Source organism: Arachis stenosperma, chromosome 9, assembly GCF_014773155.1.
Source record: "Arachis stenosperma cultivar V10309 chromosome 9, arast.V10309.gnm1.PFL2, whole genome shotgun sequence".
NCBI classification, from domain to species: Eukaryota; Viridiplantae; Streptophyta; class Magnoliopsida; order Fabales; family Fabaceae; genus Arachis; species Arachis stenosperma.
The window spans coordinates 154,811,047-154,817,009 of record NC_080385.1 but is presented as its reverse complement, the minus strand read 5'-3'; the positions used below and the strand labels follow the sequence as shown (position 1 = coordinate 154,817,009).

General features: G+C 39.5%; 1 non-coding gene across 1 annotated transcript; it reads right to left on the bottom strand.

Moving 5' to 3' along the window:
* Positions 1–5,007: 5,007 nt before the first annotated feature.
* LOC130952099 (small nucleolar RNA R71) lies at positions 5,008–5,111 on the bottom strand. Its single transcript, XR_009074280.1, has one exon. It is a non-coding gene; the product is annotated as a small nucleolar RNA R71 (small nucleolar RNA).
* Positions 5,112–5,963: the final 852 nt, after the last annotated feature.

Below are 5,963 nucleotides of genomic sequence, written 5' to 3'. Positions count from 1 at the left end.
AAGTGACTTTGTTGGATCTTTTCATTTTGGTGTTGGCTTTTCTTCGTCCACTTTTGGTCCGATGTCATTTTGGATCAAGACGAGGTTGTCAGTTGAGAAATTTCTTCGTATGACCTTCTCATGGCCATTTATGCTTGGGATCTGGTTCTCGAAGTTGTACCTCAAGAAAGAAGTCGGGCTTTTCTTTGTAAGCTCTTAAAGGAAGTCGGATTTTTATTTGTAGACTTGAATCCTCAGAGGAGGTCAAATTATCTTCATAAGCTTGGATCTTTAGAAGAGGTCGGATTTTTCTTTCTAAGCTTGGAAAGAGGTCGGACTTTCTTTCTAAGCTTGGAGGTTTTCGACCTCATTATAGACTCTGATCTTTAAAAGAAGTCGGAATCTCTTTCTGATATTCTTCGAGGTTTTTGACCTCATTGTAGAGTTGATCGTGAAAGAGGTCGGATTTTTTACAGACTCCAAAACGAGGTCGGATTTCTTCCTTGTCGGATCCAAAGAGGTCGGATTCTTCTGAGCAATGAGGTTTTAGACCTCATTGTAGAGTCTAACCTTTAAAAGAGGTCGGACTTTTTTCGTGGGATCTAAAAGAGGTCGGATTTTCTTTGTGAGCTCCCTAAAAGAGGTCGGATTTTCTTTGGTGAGCTCCCAACTCATCCGACCTTATTGTAAAGTCTGACCTTTAAAAGATGTTGGACTTTTATTCGTGAGCTCTCTAAAAGAGGTCGGATTTTCTTTGTGAGCTCCCAACTCATCCGACCTTGTTGTAAAGTCTGACCTTTAAAAGAGGTCGGACTTTTATTCGTGAGCTCTTCTAAAAGAGGTCAGATTTTCTTTGTGAGCTCCCGGCTCATCCGACCTTTGAAGAAAAGTCTGACCATCATTTCCTCCAATGAAGACTGGGCCTTTGTCACCCCGACTTTCTTTTTTCTTTGGATCGGATTCCAGTTTTCTTCCTGGAAGGCATCCATCTTTATTGGTGTGCAAACAACATCAAATTCTACCACAGGAATATTTCTTTCCATATTCATTGGCAATGATGTAATTTGTGAGCAACCAACGAAAGATGTACCATGAGAATTCTTTGTGTTATTCACTGTTGTAATTGACAGGTGAATCCACTGAAGAAAAAACTGGGTTCATCACTCCGTTGTCGGATTGGGTTGCGTTCAAATTGGCTAATGCTGTGTGATGAGCGGATAATTTGTACCCTTTTTGGCATTATTTTTAGTATGTTTTTAGTATGATCTAGTTAGTTTTTAGTATATTTTTATTAGTTTTTAGTTAAAATTCACTTTTCTGGACTTTACTATGAGTTTGTGTGTTTTTCTGTGATTTCAAGTATTTTCTGGCTGAAATTGAGGGACCTGAGCAAAAATCTGATCCAGAGACTGAAAAGGACTGCAGATGCTGTTGGATTCTGACCTCCCTGCACTCGAAGTGGATTTTCTGGAGCTACAGAAGCCCAATTGGCACGCTCTCAATGGCGTTGGAAAGTAGACACCCTGGGCTTTCCAGCAATATATGATAGTCCATACTTTGCCCAAGATTTGATGGCCCAAACTGGCATAAAAGCTGGCGTTTAACTCCAGGAAGAGTCTCTACACGAAAATGCTTCATTGCTCAGCCCAAGCACACACCAAGTGGGCCCGGAAGTGGATTTTTATGTCATTTACTCATCTCTGTACACCCTAGGCTACTAGTTTTCTATAAGTAGGACCTTTTACTATTGTATTGAGATATCGGGGTAGCTATCTTCGTGTTTTATGCTATCTTAGATCATTGGGAGGCTGGCCATTCGGCCATGCCTAGACCTTATGCTTATGTATTTTCAACGGTGGAGTTTCTACACACCATAGATTAAGGTGTGGAGCTCTGCTGTACCTCGAGTATTAATGCAATTACTATTGTTCTTCCATTCAATTCCGCTTGTTCTTGTTCTAAGATATCACTTGTTCTTCAACTTGATGAATGTGATGATCCGTGACACTCATCATCATTCTCACTTATGAACAAGGTGACTGACAACCACTTTTGTTCTACAAGCAACCAAGGCTCTAGTGAATATCTCTTGGATTCCTGATTGCACGATGCATGGTTGATCGCCTGACAACCGAGTGCTCGCCTGACAAACGAGCCAACCATTCCGTGAGATCAGAGTCTTCGTGGTATAGGCAAGAACAGATGGCGGCATTCAAGAGAATCCGGAAGGTCTAAACCTTGTCTATGGTATTCTGAGTAGGATTCAATGATTGAATGACTGTGACGTGCTTCAAACTCCTAGCAGGCGGGGCGTTAGTGACAGACGCAAAAGAATCGATGGATTCTATTCCGGCCTGACCGAGAACCGACAGCTGAATTCCGCGTGCTGTGACAGAGCATTTGCAATCGTTTTCACTGAGAGGATGGGAGGTAGCCATTGACAACGGTGAAACCCTACACAAGCTTGCCATGGAAAGGAATAAGAAGGATTGGATGAAGACAGTAGGAAAGCAGAGAGACGGAAGGGAAGGCATCTTCATGCGCTTATCTGAAGTTCCTACCAATGAATTACATAAGTACCTCTATCTTTATCTTTTATGTTATTTTCGTTCATCACCATATCCATTTGAGTCTGCCTGACTAAGATTTACAAGATGACCATAGCTTGCTTCATACTAACAATCTCCGTGGGATCGACCCTTACTCGCGTAAGGTTTATTACTTGGACGACCCAGTGCACTTGCTGGTTAGTTGTGCGAAGTTGTGTAATGCCATGGAATTGAGCTACCAAGTTTTTGGAGTTCATGACCGGGGATTATGAGAGTTGTGAAAAAGTATTGTTCACAATTTCGCGCACCAAGTTTTTGGCGCCGTTGCCGGGGATTGTTCAAGTTTTGAGCAAGCTCTTTGTCCGGTAACATCAGTGCCAAAATCCGGCAACAGCACCAAGTTTTTGGCGCCGTTGCCGGGGATTGTTCGAGTATGGACAACTGACGGTTCATCTTGTTGCTTAGATTAGGTATTTTTCTTCAGAGTTCTTAAGAATGAATTCTAGTGTTTCAAAGGTGATGTTCTTATCATCACCAAAGCTGATTGATTCTCATCAATTTAGCTCTTGAATGCAATGTCCTGCTGATGCTTGGCCGGCCATGTCTAATTCCTTTAGACTAAAGCTTTAGACTAACATTGCATGATTCCTGGAATTCTCATTAAGAATTTTGATACCTTTATTTTCCTTTTCACTTAATTTTCGAAAAAGCACAAAAAAAAATTTACAAAATCATAAAATCCAAAAATATGTCTTGTTTGAGTCTAGAGTCTCATCTTAAGTTTAGTATCAATTGCATGTTTCTGTTCTTATTGCATTCATGCATGTGTCCTCATTGATCTTCAAGTTGTTCTTGATGATTTCCTTGTTTTGATCTTTGAATTCTATTGACTTGAGTGTTTTGTTATATGCATTCTCATTTTGTTAGTGTCAATGGTATACAAACTGCTAAGTTTGGTGTCTTGCATGCATTATTATTTGATTTTAGTTGCATTTTGATTATTCCTTATTATTAAAAATCCAAAAATATTTTTAATTTGTGTCTTTTCAAGTCAATAATACAGAGAATTGAAGATTCAGAACATACTGCAGAGGAATCACACAGAAAAAGCTGGGCATTCAAAAATGCCCAGTGAAGAAGACAGACTGGCGTTTAAACGCCAGCCAGGGTGCCTGGCTGGGCGTTTAACGCCCAAAAGGGTAGTAGTTTGGGCGTTAAACGCCAGAATGTGCACCATTCTGGGCGTTTAACGCCAGGATGGCACAAGGGGGAGGATTTTGTTTTCAAATCAATTTTTTTTCAAATTTTCAAAGTTTTTCAAAATCAAATCTTTTTCAAATCATATCTTTTCAATCAAATGTTTTCAAAATCAATTTCTTTCCTTTTCAAAGATACTTGCTAACAATTAATGATTTGATTGAACATTTCAAGTATGTTGCCTTTTCTGTTGAGAAAGGTTTAATGTTTGAATCATATCTTTTCTTGATAGCCAAGTTATTAATTTTTAAAATCAAATCTTTTTAAAATTGTTTTCAAATCATATCTTCTCAATCATATATTTTTTAAAACCAATCATATCTTCTTAACCTCATCTTTTTCAAAATAGTTTTCAATCAAATCTTTTTGACTTCTAATTTCAAAATCTTTTTCAAAAAAATCACTTGATTTCTTTCCCACTCTTATTTTCGAAAATTAATTAGTGTTTTTTAAAATGTTTTCAAAATCTTTTACTTAATTTTCGAAAATTACTTCCCTTCTTCTCACATCCTTCTATTTATGGACTAACAATATTCCTTAATGCAAAATTCGAACTCCATCTTCTTTGATAAGTTCGAATTTTCTACTTCTGTCTTCTATTTTTCTTTTCCTCTGACACCTCAAGGAATCTCTATACTGTGACATAGAGGATTCCACATTTTCTTGTTCTCTTCTCTTTCATATGAGCAGGAGCAAAGACAAAAGCATTCTTGTTGAGCCTGATCCTGAACCTGAAAGGACCTTGAAGAGAAAGCTAAGAGAAGCCAAAGCACAACCCTCTTTAAAGGACCTGACCGAATTCTTCAAAGAAGAAGAACACATGGCAGCCGAGAACAACAATGCCAACAATGCAAGGAAGGTGCTGGGTGACTTTACTGCACCTACTCCCGACTTCTATGGGAGAAGCATCTCTATCTCTGCCATTGGAGCAAACAACTTTGAGCTTAAGCCTCAATTAGTTTCTCTAATGCAACAGAATTGCAAGTTTCATGGACTTCCATTGGAAGATCCCCATCAGTTTTTAGCTGAATTCTTGCAAATCTGTGACACTGTCAAGACTAATGGGGTTGACCCTGAGGTCTACAGACTTATGCTATTCCCTTTTGCTGTAAGAGACAGAGCTAGAACATGGTTGGACTCTCAACCTAAAGAAAGTCTGGACTCTTGGGAAAAGCTAGTCAATGCCTTCTTGGCAAAGTTCTTTCCACCTCAAAAATTGAGTAAGCTTAGAGTGGAAGTCCAAACCTTCAGACAGAAGGATGGAGAATCCCTCTATGAAGCTTGGGAAAGATACAAATAATTGATCAGAAAATGTCCATCTGACATGCTTTCTGAATGGAGCATCATAGGTATTTTCTATGATGGTCTCTCTGAACTATCCAAGATGTCTTTGGATAGCTCTGCTGGAGGATCTCTTCATTTGAAGAAGACGCCTACAGAAGCTCAAGAGCTGATTGAAATGGTTGCAAATAACTAATTCATGTACACTTCTGAAAGGAATCCTGTGAACAATGGGACTAATCAGAAGAAAGGAGTTCTTGAGATTGATGCTCTGAATGCCATTCTGGCTCAGAACAAGATATTGACTCAACAAGTCAATTTGATTTCTCAAAGCCTGTCTGGAATGCAAAATGCACCAAGCAGTACTAAGGAAGCTTCATCTGAGGAAGAAGCCTATGATCCTGAGAACCCTTCAATGGAAGAGGTGAATTACCTAGGAGAACCCTATGGAAACACCTATAATTCTTCATGGAGAAATCACCCAAATTTCTCATGGAAGGATCAACAGAGACCTCAACAAGGTTTCAACAACAATAATGGTGGAAGAAATAGGTTTAGCAATAGCAAGCCTTTTCCATCATCTCCTCAGCAACAGACAGAGAGTTCTAAGCAGAATACCTCTGACTTAGCAACCATGGTATCTGATCTAATCAAAACCACTCAAAGTTTCATGACTGAAACAAGGTCCTCTATTAGAAACTTGGAAGGACAAGTGGGTCAGCTGAGCAAGAAAATCACTGAACTCCCTCCTAGTACTCTCCCAAGCAATACTGAAGAAAATCCAAAAGGAGAGTGCAAAGCCATTAACATGGCCGAATTCTGGGAGGAAGAAGAGGCAGTGAACACCACTGAGGAAGGCCTCACTGGACGTCCACTGGCCTCCAATGAGTTCCCCAA